Genomic DNA, 24,059 nt, shown 5'->3' on the forward strand with positions numbered 1-24,059 from the left:
GCATATTGCAAACTGCGATTTGGTAACTTGTTACTGAATCACAATTTGGTTCACTGAATTAGTAGTTTGAAGGGGCATATTTAGGGCATCCCTTACTAATTCTGAATCACAGTGGTATGTAAGGATGTTTTGTGACCTTAATTCGTTTGTACTGACATCTGCAAGGAGGTGGTAACCATTAAAAAATGGGAATGGGTCCCCATGATCCACAATGAGAATGTTCAACAAAATAAATTTTAAGAGCACACAGTGGTCCACTCCCATGGACACATGCCTACTCTTAAAAAATGAAACTAAAACGTTTCATTTTCTTTTGTTGAATGCATCCGGTTTATCATTAAGGAAAATGGGCTTCATGTAAAAAAAGGATATTGCTTTATTTAAAAATAATTACTGACATGGTTGTCTGCTGACCCCAGAAGGCCACCATTCCTGTGAGGGCCTTCATTTATAATGGGTTGCAAACTGCAGCCTAGCTCATTAATATTCATGAGGTAGGTCGGTTTGCGAGCCACCGGGAATCCCTTCTTAATGGGTGTAAGCTTTTAAGCTTTCTTACAATAGGACTTTGTACATCTGGCCCATAGTGAGAAAGGTCACATGCAGTATAGGATTGTTAGAGATGGGTTTAATTCAGTGTTCGTGAGATGGGATTAGGCGGGCTACTGAGAGTGTAAGAAGTGAGGTGCTGTAGAAGAGACTCACCATAAAAAGGGGGAAAAGAGAATTCATGATTTGTGGTGGGGTGAAGGAATTATGGTATTCACACAATAAAGCATCTGGAAGCATTGTGATTACAGGTCCTCCGTTGACACTAGACTATGTCAGGATGCAAATGACTGCGTTGCATTACTCTTCCCCGGGGAAGCGTTCCTGTGGTGTGTGAGTGTTCCCATGTAACACCCATGGATTTTAATGCATTTTTCGAAGTGTTAGACCTGGGAATGAACCAAAACTGCTATGCCTCCCCAGGTGAGGCATAATAAGGAGAAACATCTTTATTTCTCTTTGTTTTTTCCTCTTTCTAAGTGCGTGCTGAATTCTGCAGCACACATTGAAAGAAAACAATGCCTCAGTGGATTGTGTTTTTTACAGGGCGGTGCCCCTTTCTGCACGAAAACAATCCTGCTTACAACGCAGCCACCATTGCACCATGGTGCACAGGTGCCGGCATTGACATATGGTTTTTAATTCTTACAGAACAACCTGTGCCCCCCTGGGTCCCTCTCCCTTGTGTCCTGATGAAGACCCCGGCGTGAGGCGCTAAGGAACGCCTACAGTTGTAGTTTTGGGGTTGAAACGTTGACGGCTACTTTCTTTTAGATCAGTTGACGCCACCCCTATTCTGGTTATTAAGTAACAGCGTCACATACATGATTTTGGACTGCCCTTTTTGGATATCAATTTTTTGATTGCTTGGCTCAGGGCTCTGAAGCCAATGATTTTTGTATTGTAAATTACCAATATATATTGTGTCTGTATTTTATTCACGCTGCACATCCCAAATCCTCCCTCACTTTATCACATCACTATCTCCTTGCTCTCCCTGGGGCACTTTTGCTAAGATATTGTTATTAATATTGCCTTCAATGAACAGTGAAGCTAGCTCATTGTGATTAAATAACAGTGTGCTCTAAGTGATAATTTGATGATTTTTTCTTGATTGTTTTTGTTGATTAATTTGAAGAAACGAATAATGGTTCACTGGGACCCCCTAGTATATACGGCATTGGCGCTAGGCAGCACATTGTGCTCCAGCACTGGGAAAATATAGGAATGTGGCGTATAATTCGGTTATTCCTGCCCTTTCTGTTTCACACAGCAAATCAAGGTTGCTTGCTTCCCTGTGTGACTTTTTGATAAATAGGTCCCTATCACCCCGATTACGAGATTGGTGGTGCAACGTTGGGTTCGCCCTACTGCCTCACCGCCAAAGCCGTGGTCAGACCACCAGACAGAGAGTTTCCTCCTGTGTGTCAAATTTTTTTGGGGCGTTCCCACGGCGGCGCCTCTAAAAACGAGCACCGAAATGGGAACACCGAAAAGAGTTCCTGCACTGCACGGACTATTCAGTCCATGCAGTGCAGGAACTGGTGTGCATGCACACAGGGGGCATGTTGTGATCGCCTGTGTGAATCCACAGAGTGCTGAGGCACCGGGGGGATTAAAAGGGAGTACATTACCGCATTGTGTAATTGTTCTTGCATAGTTGTCTCAGGAAAAAATCAGATGAAAAACGTACATCAAAACACAGCAATATTCAGAGTTTTGCAATGCATTTCTGCCCAATACATGCAAAGGTGTTCTCCATTCCAAGCTGCAAAAAATTAGAAATGTGTTGGAATACTGAGACTGGAAAATACTGAATTTCTCTAGTGCGGTATTATTGCAACAGAAATTGTAGGATAGGTAAAAAGTACTTTAGTGTCAAGACTATAGTGGTTTCAGAGAAGAAAGTTGTGCCCTAACTTTACATACTGTATGGAGCTAATTGGGTGAAGGTGACCTTTTCCTTAACAAACTTTGGGGCATATTATCAAGGACCAGTGTTAAAATTATCGCTGTTTTATCGGCAGGAAACTGCCGATAAAACGGTGATAATGCGCTTGATAATATGCCCTTCTTAATTCCCATAGAAGCCCATGTTCAGAAGTTAACATGGGCTTCTATGGGTATTAACAAGGGCGTATTATCAAGCCCATTATCGCCGTTTTATCGGCAGTTTCCTGCCGAGTAATGGCGATAATTTTAACACCGGTCCTTATTTATTTATTTTTTATTCATTTATTTATTGACATTTGTAGAGCGCGGCGAATACCCGTGGGCGTCTCGGCGCTAATTAAGGGATGGATCAGCAACTGGGGTAAAGAAGATATACAAGGCTATTGGTCAAATAACCACGTCTTTAGCTGTTTGCGGAATGTGAACAGGGAGGGACTTGCTCGGATATGTGCAGGAAGGGTGTTCCAGAGTCTAGGGGCGGCAACCAGGAAACGCCTGTCGCCCCAGTTGACTGTTCTAGTGCGAGGCACAGCCAAGAGGTTCTGAATAGAGGAACGAAGAGATCGGGTTGGGACATGATGGAGAAGATTCTGTTTGAGAAAGTGGGGACCTTGATTATTGAGTGACTTGTAAACAATACACAGCGATTTGAATTTAATACGGCTGCGTATCGGGAGCCAATGGAGATTCCTAATGATGTTTGTAACTGGTGCGAACTTGGGGATCCCAGCCAGCATTCGTGCGGCTGCATTTTGGATTGACTGCATCTTATTTGTCACTCGGACTTGGGCATTTAAGAATAGAGCGTTACAATAGTCCAAGGAGGACAGGACTAGTGAGCTGACCAGTGTTTTCCCGGCCGTGTTCGGTAGGAAAGGTAGTATTTTCCTAATCATTCTCAATTTCATATGAGCTGAAGCCGCAGTTTTATTCGCATGTGCCATAAAATTGAGGCCAGCATCGAAGATGACGCCTAGATTTCTCACTTTGCTAGCTGGACTCGGTGGGGGACTGAAAGATGTTGGCCACCAGACAGGTGACCAGCCCGGGGAGAGGTGACCGAAGATGACCACTTCAGTTTTTTCTGAATTGAGTTTCAGACAATTCGTGGCCATCCAGTCACCTATTGCCATCATTCCTCTCGTGAATCGATTGTCCTTGATAATATGCCCCTTTATATGTTGTTGCAATTTACTCATTTGCCTGCACTTATTAGCTATGTTTTAAGTTCATCTTTGAAGTGTTATACAATGTTTGGAGCTAAAAAGAAGTCCTACGAAGTGGGTTGGAGGTTAAGATAAGAACATATTTGCATGTTTATATTTGTGCATTTAAATGAAGTTCATTCAGTCATTTGTATGCAATCGGGTGTGAGCCATATGTGATTGTAGAGTTTGGCTTGTGTTATTACCGTGTCAGCAAAAACTTTTTATACGATATTATGATAATCAAAAAGTAATATGCTTCTTAAATCAAACATAATTACACTAGAACGTTGCAGCACAATGTTAGAAATCTGCTATTTTATTTTAACTGTTATTATTCACACTAGGCATTTCACTATTAATAAAGTGCTAAGACTAACTCACCCAGCAGGTACCGTCTCAATGAAGAGAAGGGATAATTGAGAGCAACTAAGTGCAGGCTCGAGTTGTATGCCATTAGAAAATCCTTGTGTTTTTGAATTGAATAATTGCAGAGCACTTTCTGATGGTGTACTTGTCCACATTACAATTTATTTAAAATGAAGACACGGCACACTGTTCACTGTAGGTAGTTATAATACGACAGGTATATTTTGATGTTGCAGGAAAACTGAAATGAAACATCTTCAGTAGAAACAGCAGTACAAACACAGCAAAAAACAAAGGGGCATATTATCAAGGGATTTATCTCCGCTTTTTTGGCTTTAAAAGCCAAGAAAGCGGAGATAAAATGATCTCCCTATCAGCAACAGGGTGCTAACACGCAAATTTGCATGTTAGCACCCTTTTTCTCTACACTTCCCCTTGCATCTCTAATGAGATGCAAAGGGGGCGTTCCAGAGAAAAATAATAGGAGAAATGTTGTTAAGCCACATTTTCTCTTATTATCAAGGATTTCGCTAATCCTGTTAGCGATAAAAAAAGTGATAAAAAAAAGTGATACAAAAAGCAGCGCTAACCGCGGTTAGCACTTCTTTTTTTACACCTGGCTAAGTTTGTGAGCGAGGGAAGCTTCTGTAATTTGTCCAGGTCCTCCAAAGGTGAAAACAATTCTCAGTGCATAGCATGTTCTTCTATTCAGTCCTAGAACCCTCTTGTTCTCAGGGCAGGCTTCTAGGCATAAGGTATTTCTCTAGACACGGCTGTAAAAAGCTGGCTCTCTATTTAGTGCACTAAAAATAAGTACACTGTCTAGAGAGTCCAGTGAGTCCCAGATTGGTATACAGAGGCAAAAGTTGATAATACTAAAGCTCTATTTGTGGCAGTTTGGGCAAGCTGTTGGGCTTAGCAGAGAGTAGTGCTAACCATTTGTTGTAATCACGGAGGCAATAAATGAGATGCACTCTCAAAGAATAAATTGAGACCAATTTGCAAAAATGACACTTCATTTTATATAATTTTTCAGACCAATAAATTTGTTCAAATGTAAGTACTTATTTTGTTATGAATTTTCAAACTTCGGAAAATAACTCACAGTTGTGCACAATTATGCACATTACATTCCTACGGGAAAAAATACATAAATGTACAGAAAATCATCTAGGTGGTTCTCGGGGTATGCCTTCTGGTTTTAGGGTAGTGGCAAGCCCAGGTCCATTGTTCCACCAGCAGATCTTAGGGAGTGTCCCTGATTCAGATTGCAACAGGGTACTGGAGTCATTGGTAGCCAGCATGCTACAAAGAAGGGGGGCACCTCAAAACAGGCTGCACAAGGGAAATTACAGGTAGGTCCGAAGGGTCCCAAATGAGGCATTAGGTAGCAAGGGCCTCAGGAGCACAGGAGCACAGCTGGTTCATCGGTACCCAGGCCAGGTGGGCTGGGTGCAGAGCAGGTTAGTCAGGGCTCTGTGCGTCAAGGCTGTCTTCCCAGTCAGACGCAGGCTGGTTGCAGAGACGGAGCCAGGACAGCTAGGCCACTCACAGTGTAGGTCTTTGTGGTCTTGATGTCCCTGAATGGGTGCTTACGTCCTGGGCAGTTAGAGTCTGGGTTTGGCTCTTTGTCTCGGTGTAGGTTGCAGGGGGTCCGGAACCCCGGGTATTGCTTTGGCATGGCTTCAGTTGGTCCTGGTGTCCTCACAACCAGTGGAGAGACAGGTCCAATCCTACAGAACTAGTGTACCATTTGTGGTGGAGCTGCTTTATCAGCATTGCTGGGGAGCGGCATGTCAGTAAGCAGGACTCTGGTCTGCAGGTGAGTAGTTCCTCTACTCCAAAAGAGTTATTTGGCAATTAGTGAAGGTCTGGAGGTTCTCTGGGGTTCTTAGAGGCCTCATAGTAGAGAATTAGGCAGCACACCATGATGGTGGAGTCTTGAAGCAACAGGGAGGATTTTGCACCAAACCTCTGCAGCAGGTAATATGTTCTCAACTTCAAAAGGTCTTCTTTGTCCAGTTCTTCTTTAGATTTATAGCATATGATGACCTGGGTCGAGGAATGGCACCTAAATACTAAATTTAGGGGTATTGAAGGGAGTGACAGGTATTAGCCAATGGGCTACCTACGTTTAGGGTGTCTTTACCCTCTATGAAATCACTTCCTGAGGGAAGGGGCACAACCCTGACCTTGATAAGCTACTTTTATCCAACCCAAGATGGAGGAATTGGAAATGTGGGGTCCACATCACCTGCTCCACGGGGTGCTGGTTGGGCACACCTCCTAATCATACTCATTTTCCCACTTGTCCTCCTGCCAAGAGTGGGGTCAGGAAAAGGGGGTTGGCATTCTCCAATAACTGGAGAGGCCTGAGTCGCATTTCAAAGGCATCATCTCCTTTGATGCTTCCTGCTCTGGATGGCAGCCTCTGCTTGGAGGAGGTGTGAAACACCCCCGCCAAGAGCAGGCTTTGTTCCTGGCCTTTGAGACCGAAGGGTCCCACCCCACAAGGCCAGAAAACATGTCTTGTGGTGGCAGGCTGGCTGAGACCAGTCTATAACCCCACTATTAGTTTTTAGGGGACATCTCTATGGGACACCTCTATGGTGTCCTCTGTGTTTATCAATTAACAAATCCAACACTTGCATCAGTGAGGATTTATTAAGACAAGATGTTTTGTACCAAACATCTGTGGGTGCAGTGAAGCCATCATGGAGCTGGGAAACTCATACTGACATGTATCCAGCCCATGTTCTTTGTACACGTAAAATTTCCAAGAATAGACTTAGGGATTGTAGTGTCATATCTACTAAGGCAAATATGTCCACACATGGGGAATAGTGCACCCTGCCTTAGGGCTGAAAGACCTGCCACAGTGTACACAGCACACATGGATGTCTGCCAAGTCGACTCTTCAGTTTTCTCTGCACCAAGACACACATCCTGCACTGACAGTGTGCATGATCTTGGTGAGGGGTCCCCAGGGCGGCACAATACATGGTGCCGCCTTCGTGCACACTCTCCAGTTCCAATGCCCTAGGCACCAGGGGTACTATTTACAAGGGACACATAAGGGGCTGAAGTTGTGCCAAGTGTGGAAGAAAGGTACAGTTTAAGGTTGGAGATCTAGCACTGGGGACCTGGTTAGCAGGGACCCAGTGCACTTTCAGTCAAAATCGCATCATGTTCCATCAAAAATGTGGGGGCTAACTATGTCAAAAAAGGGCACTTTCGTACAAGGGCTCTCTCAAAGTCCAGTCCACAGTGGTCAGCTGACCTAAATTGGGTATAGGAGCAATTTAGATTTTAGTGTTTGAACTGCACCAACAGTAGAGCTCCCACCTAGCTGTTGAAGAGCATTTTCCATTACTGGATGCCAGCAGGAGGCAAAAATCCATGGCAATTTTTTCTTTAGCAGCCATGCAGTTGTCTTTATTCCAGTTGTTACTTCCTATGTCTAGGAATAAGGAGGTTATGGTGAGATGGAAGTCTTAGCCTGTGAACTAAACAGCTATTGGATAATTCCTACACCCAATCCTGTTGACTTTCCTGCACAACCTCAAATTCCTTTTGCAGCACTTCCTTTCTCCATTCATTGCAAACTTTCCTAATCAAAGTTGGCCCTACTCTTTGGCAGTTCGGGCTGGACTGTTCCCATGAGGCACAGGGTCAGACTGATTTGCATATGGCCATGTCTGAACAAGGGTGGCTGAGTGAGCTAAAGAATGGTGATGGATTAAACCCAGATCAGTTGACTGGGGGTGTGTGTTTGATTTGCTCAAAACGCTCCGACCATCATCCCCTTTTGTATCGCTTTGTTCGCCCTAAGCTGGCAGGGTATGCTCAGACGTGAGTCCCTTACTCACTTGGCCACTGAATTCAAGATAGCCTGGCTGATGAGGATTATGAATCCGAAGCCGGTCCCAGGATGCTTGTTTCCGGTCCAGGGAAGACATGGCTTGGCAGTTCGGGCTGGACTGTTCCCATGAGGCACAGGGTCAGACTGATTTGCATATGGCCATGTCTGAACTGGGGTGGCTGAGTGAGCTAAAGAATGGTGATGGATTAAACCCAGATCAGGTGACATGGGGTGAGTGTTTGATTTGCTCAAAACACTCCGTCCATCATCCCCTTTTGTATCGCCCTACTCTTTCTCCAGCGGCAGGAGCTTTGTCCCTCTTCCAAGCCCCTTTCTAATGAAAATGGAGTCCTCACCTCTTACAGGGCTGCAACTGCTTTTTCCTCCTGCTAGGAGCACAAACAAAAGTTTTAGAGTGGCTTTGGAGAAGAATGGTATCAGTTCCTGAGATACTAGTTTTTGTAAAGGAAATAGTTTTTCTGACTACCCTGTGTGTTGGAAACTGTTTCTGACTTCTTCCTGGATAAATGACCACTATTGTACCACTCCAGCCCTCCTTCTTGCATAGGCAAGCCCTTTGTACTCTAGGAGACCAGTCATTAACAGCCAGTCTGAGTTGCTTGTGTCATACAGATGAGTATCATATCTTCAAAGACATGGCTCTCTCCTCCTCTTTCTCTTGCGCCGGCGCTGATTACAGCTGCCATGCGCCATGCCCACACCTTAGCGCCATAGCTCTGGGGTGTGTTTGTCAGTCCAGCATGGGTTTTGTACAAGAAGGATACCCTTCCTGTAAAAAATACTATGCTCAACACAAGGGAAAGCTTTTTACACTTTGTATGCGTGCTGCACAGTGCAGCACGCATACAAAGTCGGAAAAGGAAGGAGAAATGAAATAATTTCTGCTTCCTTGCGCCTTGTGAAAAAGGGCGCAGGTTTCCCACGCTAAACCCAATCCACTGTGATTAGTAAATTGGGTTTAGTGTGGGAAACCTTGGATGGCTGCATGGGAACACCCTTGCACCGCCCTTGGTACGGTGCCATGGCACAAAGTAACTCGAAGCACCCCAATGGGCTGCTTTGCATTACTTTTACGTTATTTCCAGCGCTAAACAAGTTTAGCTCTGGAAAGTAAATTAAAAAAAAGATTTTGCATTGTTTTGCGTCACTTTTGTGACGCAAACACAGCACAAAAGCTTAGTAGATCTAACCCCAAGTGTTCTGTTCGAAAAACAAACAATCCTCAAGAGAAAACTGGATACCTGATGCAAGGAGTCACGATCGCTAGGTAATAATACTTGTGTCAACACCTATACATCCTTTTGTCTGGACTGGCATCCACCACAGTGTTAATTTACGGGCGGCAATAAATGAGACTGAATCATGCAAGAGAAAAGAGAAAGAGCATAGGCACATCTCAAAATAGATTCATGTTGAAACCAGTGTTTATTTGAGCCAGTGGTTTCCGGTGCTCAGCACCAGCACTTAGTCATCAGCACCAGTGCTTTTCATGAGCAGCAGATAAGGCACATTAATTTAGGGGGAGATTAAGCGATTTGCACAGAATCACAGGATGTTGAGCCGACACCGAGACTTGAAACTGGTTCTCCAGCTCTGACATCAGCAGCTCTGGCCATCACACCACAGCCTTTTTCACTACTTTCATGGTTAGTAGTTGGTTCTGTTTTATGCTGCACCATCAGGAGAAATGGGCTTGTGCAAGCGGCCTCCTGACACGAATTTACATTTACTTATTAACCACTGGTTGAAAACAAAGCATACGTTAGGGAAGAGGGGGTGAACTATGTGAATATGACTGTGGAATAAAGCAAAGAGCAGATGAATGCAGTGACTTGGATATTCTGGGGCAGATTTACAAGCCCCTTGCGCCACTTTTGTGTCACTTTTCCCATGTTAAGAGTGACGCAAATGTGGCGCAAGGCGTTTGTAAATCTGCCCCTCTGTGTTAGAGAAAAGGAGAGAACAAAACATGAAGTAAAAGAGAGAAGGGGAAAGCAAATCATGAATGATACAGGAGAACTAATCAAAATCTTTCTTGGGTTGGGAACTGCATGAAAATTCGAAAATGAGGGGTGAAAAGTACAACATAGATTAAATAGGGAACTAAGACAAATGATGGAGTATTTGAATAGAGGCAAAATATGGAAATGTGGATTTCTGTGGCCAACTGCTTAGAAAAAAGGAAGAGGACACAAACAGGATTACTAGAAGAATTTCGGGGCATATGTACAAACGTTTTTGTGGTTGGAAGCGGGCTGATTCGCAGACCTAACCAAAAAAAAGCAATTACTAATATGCATATTGCAAACTGCGATTTGGTAACTTGTTACTGAATCACAATTTGGTTCACTGAATTAGTAGTTTGAAGGGGCATATTTAGGGCATCCCTTACTAATTCTGAATCACAGTGGTATGTAAGGATGTTTTGTGACCTTAATTCGTTTGTACTGACATCTGCAAGGAGGTGGTAACCATTAAAAAATGGGAATGGGTCCCCATGATCCACAATGAGAATGTTCAACAAAATAAATTTTAAGAGCACACAGTGGTCCACTCCCATGGACACATGCCTACTCTTAAAAAATGAAACTAAAACGTTTCATTTTCTTTTGTTGAATGCATCCGGTTTATCATTAAGGAAAATGGGCTTCATGTAAAAAAAGGATATTGCTTTATTTAAAAATAATTACTGACATGGTTGTCTGCTGACCCCAGAAGGCCACCATTCCTGTGAGGGCCTTCATTTATAATGGGTTGCAAACTGCAGCCTAGCTCATTAATATTCATGAGGTAGGTCGGTTTGCGAGCCACCGGGAATCCCTTCTTAATGGGTGTAAGCTTTTAAGCTTTCTTACAATAGGACTTTGTACATCTGGCCCATAGTGAGAAAGGTCACATGCAGTATAGGATTGTTAGAGATGGGTTTAATTCAGTGTTCGTGAGATGGGATTAGGCGGGCTACTGAGAGTGTAAGAAGTGAGGTGCTGTAGAAGAGACTCACCATAAAAAGGGGGAAAAGAGAATTCATGATTTGTGGTGGGGTGAAGGAATTATGGTATTCACACAATAAAGCATCTGGAAGCATTGTGATTACAGGTCCTCCGTTGACACTAGACTATGTCAGGATGCAAATGACTGCGTTGCATTACTCTTCCCCGGGGAAGCGTTCCTGTGGTGTGTGTGTGTTCCCACGTAACACCCATGGATTTTAATGCATTTTTCGAAGTGTTAGACCTGGGAATGAACCAAAACTGCTATGCCTCCCCAGGTGAGGCATAATAAGGAGAAACATCTTTATTTCTCTTTGTTTTTTCCTCTTTCTAAGTGCGTGCTGAATTCTGCAGCACACATTGAAAGAAAACAATGCCTCAGTGGATTGTGTTTTTTACAGGGCGGTGCCCCTTTCTGCACGAAAACAATCCTGCTTACAACGCAGCCACCATTGCACCATGGTGCACAGGTGCCGGCATTGACATATGGTTTTTAATTCTTACAGAACAACCTGTGCCCCCCTGGGTCCCTCTCCCTTGTGTCCTGATGAAGACCCCGGCGTGAGGCGCTAAGGAACGCCTACAGTTGTAGTTTTGGGGTTGAAACGTTGACGGCTACTTTCTTTTAGATCATTTTACGCCACCCCTATTCTGGTTATTAAGTAACAGCGTCACATACATGATTTTGGACTGCCCTTTTTGGATATCAATTATTTGATTGCTTGGCTCAGGGCTCTGAAGCCAATGATTTTTGTATTGTAAATTACCAATATATATTGTGTCTGTATTTTATTCACGCTGCACATCCCAAATCCTCCCTCACTTTATCACATCACTATCTCCTTGCTCTCCCTGGGGCACTTTTGCTAAGATATTGTTATTAATATTGCCTTCAATGAACAGTGAAGCTAGCTCATTGTGATTAAATAACAGTGTGCTCTAAGTGATAATTTGATGATTTTTTCTTGATTGTTTTTGTTGATTAATTTGAAGAAACGAATAATGGTTCACTGGGACTCCCTAGTATATACGGCATTGGTGCTAGGCAGCACATTGTGCTCCAGCACTGGGAAAATATAGGAATGTGGCGTATAATACGGTTATTCCTGCCCTTTATGTTTCACACAGCAAATCAAGGTTGCTTGCTTCCCTGTGTGACTTTTTGATAAATAGGTCCCTATCACCCCGATTACGAGATTGGTGGTGCAACGTTGGGTTCGCCCTACTGCCTCACCGCCAAAGCCGTGGTCAGACCACCAGACAGAGAGTTTCCTCCTGTGTGTCAAATTTTTTTGGGGCGTTCCCACGGCGGCGCCTCTAAAAACGAGCACTGGAATGGGAACACCGAAAAGAGTTCCTGCACTGCACGGACTATTCAGTCCATGCAGTGCAGGAACTGGTGTGCATGCACACAGGGGGCGCATGTTGTGATCGCCTGTGTGAATCCACAGAGTGCTGAGGCACCAGGGGGATTAAAAGGGAGTACATTACCGCATTGTGTAATTTTTCTTGCATAGTTGTCTCAGGTAAAAATCAGATGAAAAACGTACATCAAAACACAGCAATATTCAGAGTTTTGCAATGCATTTCTGCTCAATACTTGCAAAGGTGTTCTCCATTCCAAGCTGCAAAAAATTAGAAATGTGTTGGAATACTGTGACTGGAAAATACTGAATTTCTCTAGTGCGGTATTACTGCAACAGAAATTGTAGGACAGGTAAAAAGTACTTTAGTGTCAAGACTATAGTGGTTTCAGAGAAGAAAGTTGTGCCCTAACTTTACATACTGTATGGAGCTAATTGGGTGAAGGTGACCTTTTCCTTAACAAACTTTGGGGCATATTATCAAGGACCACTGTTAAAATTATCGCTGTTTTATCGGCAGGAAACTGCCGATAAAACGGTGATAATGCGTTTGATAATACGCCCTTCTTAATTCCCATAGAAGCCCATGTTCAGAAGTTAACATGGGCTTCTATGGGTATTACCAAGGGCGTATTATCAAGCCCATTATCGCCGTTTTATCGGCAGTTTCCTGCCAAGTAATGGCGATAATTTTAACACCGGTCCTTGATAATATGCCCCTTTATATGTTGTTGAAATTTACTCATTTGCCTGCACTTATTAGCTATGTTTTAAGTTCATCTTTGAAGTGTTATACAATGTTTGGAGCTAAAAAGAAGTCCTACGAAGTGGTTTGGAGGTTAAGATAAGAACATATTTGCATGTTTATATTTGTGCATTTAAATGAAGTTCATTCAGTCATTTGTATGCAATCGGGTGTGAGCCATATGTGATTGTAGAGTTTGGCTTGTGTTATTACCGTGTCAGCAAAAACTTTTTATACAATATTATGATAATCAAAAAGTAATATGCTTCTTAAATCAAACATAATTACACTAGAACGTTGCAGCACAATGTTAGAAATCTACCATTTTATTTTAACTGTTATTATTCACACTAGGCATTTCACTATTAATAAAGTGCTAAGTCTAACTCACCCAGCAGGTACCGTCTCAATGAAGAGAAGGGATAATTGAGAGCAACTTAGTGCAGGCTCGAGTTGTATGCCATTAGAAAATCCTTGTGTTTTTGAATTGAATAATTGCAGAGCACTTTCTGATGGTGTACTTGTCCACATTACAATTTATTTAAAATAAAGACATCGGCACACTGTTCACTGTAGGTAGTTATAATACTACAGGTATATTTTGATGTTGCAGGAAAACTGAAATGAAACATCTTCAGTAGAAACAGCAGTACAAACACAGCAAAAAACAAAGGGGCATATTATCAAGGGATTTATCTCCGCTTTTTTGGATTTAAAATCCTGGGGAAATGCATAGAAACACTCTTGTAACTCCCATGGGAAGCCTTCCCAGGTCAGAATAACGCACAGAGCGGTTTGTGCTGTGTTGCATTACCCCAGATTTATGAGCACACTAAGGGCAGTGCAAGGTGGCCTTTCGTGGCTTCATAAAGTGCATTTTGAGCTTGCACTGTGCTTGCACCATGTTGCATGGTTTTAGAGCGACTCAACTCCCCTTGTAAATATGCCCCTAAGTGTTTGCAATTTCATTAATTGTTTTACACCTGTTATTTCATCTACTTCGTTTTGTTACATTGTTCTGAAATAACTGTTTTTGATTTATTTTAGTTTAATGTGTCACAATTCACAAGATGCATAAATATTCACTAAGTATATTTTCATTTTGTTAATGATTCCCTTGTAGGTCTTTTACCTCAGTAGAAGTTCCACCAAAGCAACCAGCACTGGCTATGTGGGGGTTAGTGCTTGGAGTGGGGGAAACTCGCAAATTTTTAATCTGTAGAATTCCGCTAATGTACATAAACACTCAGGGGCAGATTTATGAAGGCCTTGCGCCGCCGGTGCGTCATTTTTAACATGGGAAAAAGTGACGCACCGGCGGCGCAAGTCCTTCATAAATCTCCCCCTCAGTGAGAATTCCGCGGAGTTATGAGAGTGACCTCCACCGGCAGAATATAATTTGACGCCCACCCCTAGCTGTCACCCTAAGCGACCATCAAATGGTGCTACAAGTTCCACCCAAGGCTTTAGGAGTGGCAAAACAATGGTAATCACAATAAACTACCACTAAAGGATGCTAGACGTTCCACCAAAGGCACTAGCACAGGAGATGTGAGGGTTAATACAGTAAATAAAAGCCTGCATCCTGATATTTGTGAATATATACCTAAACTGGATTGGTAGGTACAGGGGAGACCTTGATCTTGGTGTGAGCTCTCATAACTTTAAAAAAACATGTGCCTAAAATTAAAAGCAGGTTTCAATGAATAACCCATGATTACAATAAATATCTTTTGAAACACTTGTATTCAGGTGTGCCTCAAAGAAAATACAATTGTAGCATTTACCATCACCAAAACAATATAAAAGACAAGAAAAAAATAACAAAATTGCTCAAATAATTTAGTAGAGAGGAATTACTGTACATTGCATTGAGAGGCATATCTGCAGTGGGTGAATATGTGCATGGAAATGGTGCAATACAGGGACAATGCAACTTTGTGCAGCACAAGTATGTTAAATGCTTGTGCTGGGTGTATGTGTGCCTGTGAATGGTACAATAGCATTGCAAAGTCTGGGTTCCATTTTGAGAGAACTAGGCCTGCATTGTGAAACATTGAGAGAAGGTCGAAGAATCCTCTCAGACAGGTCTATGTATTTCTGCATTCCTGTAAGCTGCGTGGGACACACTAGAGAGGCGAGATCCAGGCTTCCTCTGTGCACTATAAAGGGAGAAACAAGAGAATTCACACTGAAGGGGCCAGGTCACATCTCTGGAAGGAGATAGGTCTGATAAGGGAGTCATAACGAGTAGGGCTGAGTCCTGTGGCTACCCTTTTGATGCACATACAGGTGTGAACTCAAGGCACTCCCATGGCCTGTGTTGTGCGGCTATCAGATTTGAAGTCATTCCTGCTTTCAAGAGGAAGAGAGGGGCAGAGGAGTTTGCACTTAAAAAGAAATGAAACACCCAACATACAATTAAAAAACCCGGGGCCAGATGTACTAAGCATTTATCTGGTCGCAAACGAACCGATCAGCAGAATCAGGCCATTTGCGACTGTGAAAATGATTTGTCTAATGTACAAAATGCACAATATGATTTGGTAACTTGTTCATGAGCTTTACTGTCTGAAGCCCACAAAAAGATTTTTTGAAATAATGCATGTACTGCAGATGGGACAAAGAAACACACAGACACCTTCTGCATGAGTGCAGTGCAGGGAACGGTATCATGAAACAGACCCTTTTTGCTCCGGACCAGCATCACTTTGGCTTCAAGACTGTAGGAGCAGTTCTTTCAAGTAAAATCAATGAAGGATTTTCTTTTTTCCAATATGGGAGGATACAGAGTGACCAGGTTTCTTTACTTGTGCTCGCTAAACCCAGTCCCAAGTCATTACATGCTAGTCATGTCCTGCACTCTCCTCATTTATAGCAAAATTCACAAATCCTGGTCAACCCTGTGTAAGTCCAAAGTCATCATTTCAAAGACACATGTTTTCTCTCTGCATACAGAGAAAGGCCTGTAAATCAAAGGGTGTCAAAATCTGGAACAGACTTAACGATGAAAAACTATAAGGTCTCAAATATTCCTAACATGGAAGGAGTAAGAAAAGCAGCTATTACTTGAGATAGTTGGGGGCCCCACTCAAATGATACACAGAATCCTTGTCACAGTGAACAACAAAAGTCACTAAATAAACCTGTGCTTAACCCTCTGGTAACTTGACACAATTTTTGTCAGGCTTAATTTAGAGGTGATGTTTAAAGCATTTATGCAACACTCAATCAGTAATAAAGTAAAAACACAACACAATAAAAATCATTCAAACAATTTAGAAAAGCAGAGCATATTTTAATAAATAAATGAACACCAAAATAATTAAAATAACATCTGTAGAACTGGAGTTATGACTTCTTAAAATTTCAGATGAAAATTGTTCAACAAAGAGGCACTTGCAGTTTTCTGGTTGCACAGGACCAGACCAAAGTCACAAGCTTGGGCTGACCACGATGGAGAGCGGGTCAGATACAGGGACCAGTTTCATCCCAGTGAAGAGTTTAAATTCTCACACAGTCCAACTCTGCTGTAGGACTTCAGCCAGAACTTCGCATTGGGGAGGAACGTGAGGAGATTGTTTTTGGTGTAAAGAGACAGTCACAGCTGAAGCTTTGCTTTAGCAGGAGACAACAGGTGGCCATTGCTAACATGAAGAGCAGGTCACTGTCAGATCTAAGAGTTGGCAGGAGACGCAGGGGGACAATCAAAGCTGACAAGAGCCCTAAAGCATTGGATTTTCACCTGCCCTGGACTCTTGCAGTTTTGAAGAAGGAAGAGTACACTTTGTAAATGTAAATTGATTCTTGTATAGCGCACTACTCACCCGCAAGGGTCTCAAGGCGCTTGTACGAATACCGCTGTGGAACACATCCTGGCTTTCCCTGTGAGGCGTCCACTCCTGGGCACCCCCAAGGTGGAGGCCAGGCATCCTTAACGTTATGGGGGCCGTTGTGGAGATTAAGCAAGCTATTGCCCAGAGTTGCAGAGTGAGACTCCATGATTGGAATAGGCACCGAGGCGAGAATTATCAGGTCCGTGGAATTTTGAGCCCAAGACCCGCGGAGGCGGGGAATTGAACCCTGGTCCCGGGCTAGACCTCTGCATCAGGGTCTGCCGCTCTAATCATTGAGCCACACTTCTCCACAGACGCCAGCCAAGGATCCAGGAACTAATGGGGCACCTCTTCAGGATCAGGACTCACTCCAGCAGAGACCAGCAGCAGGGCTTAGGCTGGTTCATTTGGTAAAGGTCAGCTGGGCCGTTGTTGGGAAGTCATGTGGAAGCTTGTTGTGTCCCTGTAGCTCAAGAAAAGGAAGTCATCCAACTGACTGTTGGAGTCACTTCTGGGGATCCTGTGTTTAAGGCAGGCAGGTTCAGTCTTCCTTCTTCAGGCAGTAGTGCAGTCCTTCTGAATCTTCCACAGGTCTAGGAGTGTTCTGATGTTTTTTTCTGGGACTTTTACACCCAGTGCCAGCCTGTGTGTGTGGGAGGCACTCTCTTTGTCTATCCATAGGCAGTGTCTGGTCACGTTTGCCCCTTCCACCAAAGGGCACAAGGCAGAGGTGTCAGGTGCTTTTGCCAGTGACAGAGCAGGCAGCTTCAGAAGTCAGTAAGGGGTTGCTCACAGCCCTCTGGCTACCCTATGAAGCTCAGGAAGGGCTGTGTACATCCAACCTGACCATCCTAATCAGGAGAGGACCACCCATCCACCCACCCCAGCCTATTTTGTCAACTATCTGGAAACAATAGACCACAGTAGGGCCATTATCACTGATAAAGTGTAATATGGCAATGCTTTTGTGGGTGAGGAGATCTTCATAGAGTTAAAAAATGCTTAAGAACTTTTTTTACTATCAGGACATGTAAAACTTGAATACACATGTCCTACTTTTTAAATACCATGCATCCTGCCCTGTGAGCCCTTCAGTGCCTACCATAAGGGTGACGTATGAGTATTTATAAAGATTTAGGCTTGGCAAGATGTTTGTTTTGTCAAGTCGATATGACAGTTTACAACTGCACTACAGACTGCAGTGGCCTGCAACATGTTTTACAGTGCTACTTTAGTGTGGTACACAATACTTGCTGCAGCCCCAGCTTGTATCATTTAATTATCAGGCCCATTCTATATGTACTACCTTTTATTAGGAACTTATAAGTAAATTAAAAGGCAATTACAGGTATACCAGGTATGCCATGTTTAATGACAAGAGCATTAGCACTTTGCCTCTAAGTAGCAGGCGTAAAGTGAAAAGAGTCCTAATCCCAATAAAAACAGGTTCAGCAAAAACAAGGAAGTGAACACAAAAATCTGGGGAATACCACAGCAAAGATCTCCAGTTTACCAGAAGTATATCAATTAAATGTCTTTCTGTTTGGAGAAAAACTGAAAATTACATTTCTAAAAGTACATTTCATGAAATTTCTACAAAAATGTCTACTAATGATTTATATTGATATTTATTACCAAACGTAAGTGATAATTAAGGCAAAAGTTATTAAAGTAGGTATTTAAGCACTGTTCAAATATACCACTATCTAAACTGCCACCATCCTAAGACAATAGAACCTTTTTGTCTGGAAAAAGGTTCTATTGAGATATGAATACGCACAACTTCTATATTTCAAATATGAACATTAGGGAACTAGGACTATGTGTTTGAAAAACCCTTACAGATGACTAGATATCAGAGATATGGCTTGCATGTCAAAAATATGTTGTTTGTTACTTTAAAACCATCTTGTCTGTGGTGATACCGACCTGTTACTCAGTCACATAGGATCACCAAGAATCTCACTTCACTCCATACTGGGTATTTGAATTTTACACATCTTGCACATTTTGTGCACACTGTCTGTGGGAGTACATAAAAGGTACATGTGAGAAAGTAGATTATTAGTTGGGGTAGATGGTAGCCCATCACAAGTAATAAATACACTATTCTTTTTTTAATCAATCCAACATAATTTCAAATTCATACTCATCTTTGTCATGTACCAATAATCAATAAATACAGTGTACATATTCAGGAATATAAAAGTATAAGTAGCAGAATAGTCATTCAAATAACACTGCATTACGAATCATTAAAAAATAAAATACAATACAGATTTTGCATTACAATAGCACTTTAAGTGTATAATGTGCTTAAAGTACAAACACAGAGAGAATGTGCACATTTGAAAAATGTAAATCCTGGAATGTATATGTAATCATTCTAGAAACCCCTTAAAATAGGCAGTGGGTATCTTTCTTAAATACAAAAGGAATAAATAATATAATATGAAAATTAGCGAGGTACTGGTAAAATCCTCTAATCTAACTTTAACCTTTAATTGAAATGCCATTCCCACATCTTTTCAAATTTCCTGATCCCCCATTTTACATGCATATATCTGTTTACTATTTCTAACTTGCTTCATTTTCCAAACCCACTCACTCATTTTTGGAACCTGTTGCGATCACCATTACTGAAGCAGAAGAGACCTGGATGCCGCCATTGCAAGGTGTACTAATTTCACCCATTTATCAGTTAGGCGAAGAGATGGATCATATCCCAGGACTTTCAGCCAGCTATTGAATGCCAGTTAGAAGCCAGTTAGATGGGGCACACAAACTCCAAATACCGAAATATTTCACTCCAGAACACGTGGACCAAAGGCACTATTCTCGTTAGATCCAGTAAATGTTTCAGTAATTTAAACCTAAGCTCAACCCCTGATAGCTAAGGCACGGAGCAGACAGGCTTAAATGGAGAAAATGTGAAAAACATTTAGAAGTACCAAAACAATTAAAAAGTTGTAACCACAACACAATACAAATCCCACTTAAATTTATGAATGCAGATAGAGAATACTGTATTAATTAAAATGACTTAAAAAACAACAAACATCCAATAAGTGGAATCAGAGATATGACCTTTTAAAGTTTTAAATAAAAATAGCACCAAAAGTGTTAAGCGGAAACCACAGTCAACTGGTTAAACTTGCCGGGCACTAATTACGACTTAAGGCCAACCTTAATGGAGTGTAGGGTGGCTACAAAAACTACCTCCGACCTGGTGGGAAGATTTTCCTTCTGACCTAGTCTCTGAAATAGAAGTCAAAAATCCTCAGCAGAGCAAGGCAGCAGGCTGTGGCTGTGATGAGCTCCATGAGTCCAGATAGCCATTGGACTAGATCCCGGTGAAGCAACTGACTTTTGCAATAAAAGCTTTGAGAAGAAGAAATTCTGAATTCTTACCCAAGGATGTACCTCACCAGCGGAATACTTTTGTTGTGTTAGCCCAGTAGAGATTTCTACATTTTAACATATTCACCTTTTTGGAGTTCATATCCCTCTAGCAGAGCAACGCTGCAAGCTGTAGTCAGACAGGGCTCAGAAAGGCCGATTACCGACCCTGCAATGTCCCAGTAAATTAGATTTGCTCCTACAGACAAACTCCTTGCTGGAGCACCCAGAATCTTTGGCCCAATGGCAACTCACATTCATCGGATTGACTTGGTAGGTTTGTCCCACTCCTCCGGAAGTCTTTGAAGGCCCAAATTTGTATGCTCCAGATTTTTCGGGATGATGGAAGGAGTACACTTCAACACATCTAAGGGTTACCAGATCTCGGGAACCACACTTGGGGTCAAGACTCACTACAGCAGAAGCACCAGCAGGGGGAAACTGCCTTTACAACCAGGTTTTTACCTTGTTATGCCTTAGCAACGCATTTTTTTATCACGCATATTTTTACCACATGCTTGCCTTTACAACACATGCCTTTACCATGCATTTAAGGTAAGTAGGGGCTTCTCCCCCACAAATACATGTTTTTTATATAATAAAACAATGAACGGTAATGGCATACGTTATAAAAGCATATGTGTGGTAAAAACATGTGTGGTAAGAAATGTGTGATAAAGGCATGCAATGTACTTACCTGCGTTGTACCGTAGTACAACCCAGCAGGGTCTAGGGCAGATTCAGTTAGAACTGGGCAGCTAACACTGTGAAGAAAAGTGTTTCTTGTAGCTTGTTGTGTTTTTGCAGATTAACAGGAGATAAGCTAACTGACACTCGGAGAAGGTTACTTTGTCCTGGGTAGAAGTGAGAGCAGGTCCAGCTTTCAGGTCTCCTTACAGGTTTTAAAAGCAGGGGCAGTCCTTTTTCGGTCTTCCACAGGTCAAGTAGTTTTTTGAGGAGGGTGTCCATGGGAGCTGCATTTATGCCAGTACTATCCTGTAAGTGGGGGTAACACCTGCCCCCTCCCTAACCAAATGTGAAAAAGTTCCTAGGGGTAATCCTACACACTTTTGTAGCAGTTTGTGTGTGCATCACTGCAAACAATCTGACAGTGCCCCTTTCTGCCTAAACCTTGTAAGATGGTTAAACCCTGCTCCCCTTGTGCAAAGCCTGTGAGTCCACCCAATAATTGTGGCCAGCATCCCCTCATCTGTGGCCCCTTCATGCCAGTTTATAGAACAGCTGTCCCCTCACTGTGATTGGTGCCTGCCTGGTTCGGGGAACAAAGAAGGGCAATGCCCACGTGCCAGCTAACATTTGTCTGTGACTTGGTAGATATCTTTGAAATAAATCAAGTTCCTGGGTACAGTCCTGATGTTCATCCTGACAGAGGGACAGAATACCTCCCCACATCCACGGCCTTTGTCTCAGCTCTGGAGCAAGTTCACACCTCCTCAGGGAGGCCATTCAACTCTTGGTTGACAGTTGGAGCTCATGAAAATGGCCTCCAGAGGCTTTAGGCAGGAAAAGCTAACTTTCTAAAAGTATATTTTCAAAAACATGTATTACAAATCTGACCTTTCCAGTGACATGAACTTGTGGGACATATTTTAAAAAGTACAGGAATGGAATTTGTAAGCATTTCCTTGGTCGAAAAACATTATTAAATGTAATATTGTATCCCAGTGCTTTCGAAATGAACAGCTAACCCTGCTACAGTAAAAATAGCCTTTGTTTTTTTTCACTGTAACAACATGTTTAGCATTAAAAGTTTCAATCAGATTTATTGAACGGGCTACAAGCAGCATGGAGCAGAAGCAGACTTTCACCTCAGATTCAATATCCTGTGCTTCATGCCATTTAAGATATGTGTATTGGTTGTGTGTATGTAGTCATCATGTTGATATTACAATTGTAACCTGTTGTCCCTATTGAAATAAAGAATGGTTTAGTGCTCCTGTAACAGCTCTCCTTTCGTTAGTAGGAGTTCAGTTGTTTCACTCTCTCTTTTCTTAATGCAAAGTATATAATGCCCCTCAAATTGCAGATCTCATTATAGTAACTTCAAAGAATTATGACTTTGTTAAAGAGGCCTTATTCTTACAATATAAAGCCTTAAAATAAAATTTGTCACAGCACTGGTCACAATTTCAGTTATGATCTCACAAATGCCATCACAAAGTAATTTATCAGTTACATTATACGCAGTAGACATCATAGACCTTTCATCTATCCTAAAGAATGAAGAGCTACTTACAACATCTAGATGTTTTCACAGATATGATATAGAGAAAAGGCTGTAATTTAGTGAACATTCCGCTGTTAGAGTGCATAGAGATTAAAGTCTGTGGTACCACTGTTGAAACCACCTAAGATGTGATGTTAATGTAGAGGTATAATTTTCCCTTGGTACAAGGCAAAATCAGTGATCCATTACTTAATGCAAGTCACTAAAGCCTAAGTCCTCGTCAAAAGCTCTGGGTAGGAACGATGCTAGTTGCGCGCCACCCATTTAGTGAAGTAACGAGGTGCTTGCTTGGCTGACCCTTCTCGTTGTTGACCCTACTATCAAGGGTCTCATCCTTCCAGGCTACCAATCCTGGAACATCGCAAGCAACATTGGTGACAAATACGGTATTTCTCATGGGCATTGTGGTTGTGTTAGAGTTTAGGGGTATTTACTCCCTTAGCTACTGGTCCTGAAGAATTGCTGATTGACCCGTTAGGGGCAGAAGGCAAGAAACATATTAACCATATACACTGACTAGACCCTATAGGATCATTATTCCAAATAGGGACCACCGTTTTTACTTAGGTTAATGCACCCATTGGATACAATGTGTTCCATATAGGGAAGAACTAAACCTATTATTCACTGACTCACACTCACTTTACTACCTTGACCACTTACCCTCACGCACCATACAGCTGTTTCTTTAAAGATCTCCAGCAAAGAGCCCTCTCGCAGGAGCCCGTCGTGCATTGCAGCGCCGGTCGGACTAGGAGCACAGCCCAATGATGAAGCATGACATCCTTCGGAGTGTATGAGGCAATCCATAAGAGACCTTCTCACTCCCCCCCAGGAACTGCATATCCTTTTCAATTACTCAGTGTTACTTGCCCACAGCTAAAGGCTGTGTCCAATTGTTCCCTGAATGTGATATGGTCATAGTTCAGATTCTCAGATCACATGCTGATTCCAAAACTAGGGTAACAGAGAAGCGAGCAGAAGGGGCATTTTCAAAACTTAAGCATATGCCACTTGACTGCCTGCACATCTATATGAAGCTCAAAATCTCTATACAGGATGAGAAAGGGAAGGGGAAGGCAAAACAAGGAAAAATGGTGGAATGCAGGGGTAGGAGTTTTCAAATGGAAAAACATTTTAGCAATGAGAAAAAATTGTGAGCAGGGATATCAATCTCAATTGCGCTTACAATTCTGATATTCTCATCCAAAAATACATGCATTTCAAGGAATAAAATGTAATATACTAACGTTTTCCAGTAGCACTCATAAAAGTGCAACAGGCAGGCTTGGACTAGGACACAAGATATGCCCGAGCACCAAATTAACAGTGGCCACCATTAGCAAAACAGATAACTAAAAAAGTGGCCCATATCACAACTTAAGCCAGTTTTGAAATTATAAAGACATGCTGTATGTATATTTTGCAATGGATGGGAGACTGCATGCATGTGTGTTTGTGGTAGGTGCCTTAGCGTTTACTGGGCCCCATAAATACTTTAAGGACAGGAATGTTCAA

The sequence above is a fragment of the Lissotriton vulgaris genome, chromosome 12 (genome assembly GCF_964263255.1).
Source record: "Lissotriton vulgaris chromosome 12, aLisVul1.2, whole genome shotgun sequence".
Taxonomy (NCBI): domain Eukaryota; kingdom Metazoa; phylum Chordata; class Amphibia; order Caudata; family Salamandridae; genus Lissotriton; species Lissotriton vulgaris.